Source organism: Aplysia californica, unplaced genomic scaffold (genome assembly GCF_000002075.1).
Source record: "Aplysia californica isolate F4 #8 unplaced genomic scaffold, AplCal3.0 scaffold01014, whole genome shotgun sequence".
Taxonomy (NCBI): Eukaryota; Metazoa; Mollusca; class Gastropoda; order Aplysiida; family Aplysiidae; genus Aplysia; species Aplysia californica.
Window position 1 is genome coordinate 229276 of NW_004798284.1, and position 410 is coordinate 229685.

A 410-nucleotide genomic window follows, 5' to 3' on the forward strand; every position below is an offset into this window, starting at 1 on the left:
TTATTATTATTAGTAGTAGTAGTAGTAGTAGTAGTAGTAGTATTATCATCATCATTACTATTATTATTGTTACGTATAACCATTCTTATTGCTAGCTCTACATGTATTATCATGGCCCGTCATCATCGCACGCAGAAGACCTGAGTTTGATTCTTGCGTTGCAAGGGGTTTTGTTTGTTTGTTTGTTTGTTTTTCTGTTGTTTTTAAAATGTAGGTCTACCTTCTAGCAGCTTAATAAAATCCCTTTCAGCTCCTGGCACTGGCTTTCACACGACGAACATCAACCAATGACACCTTCAACGACCGGGTGTGTCCTGTTTGGACCACTTGAACAACTACCGTCAACAGGAGGGACTTTTACCTGTTTTTCAACTTTTCAAACACACTGCAATGAAACATACCATTCTTTC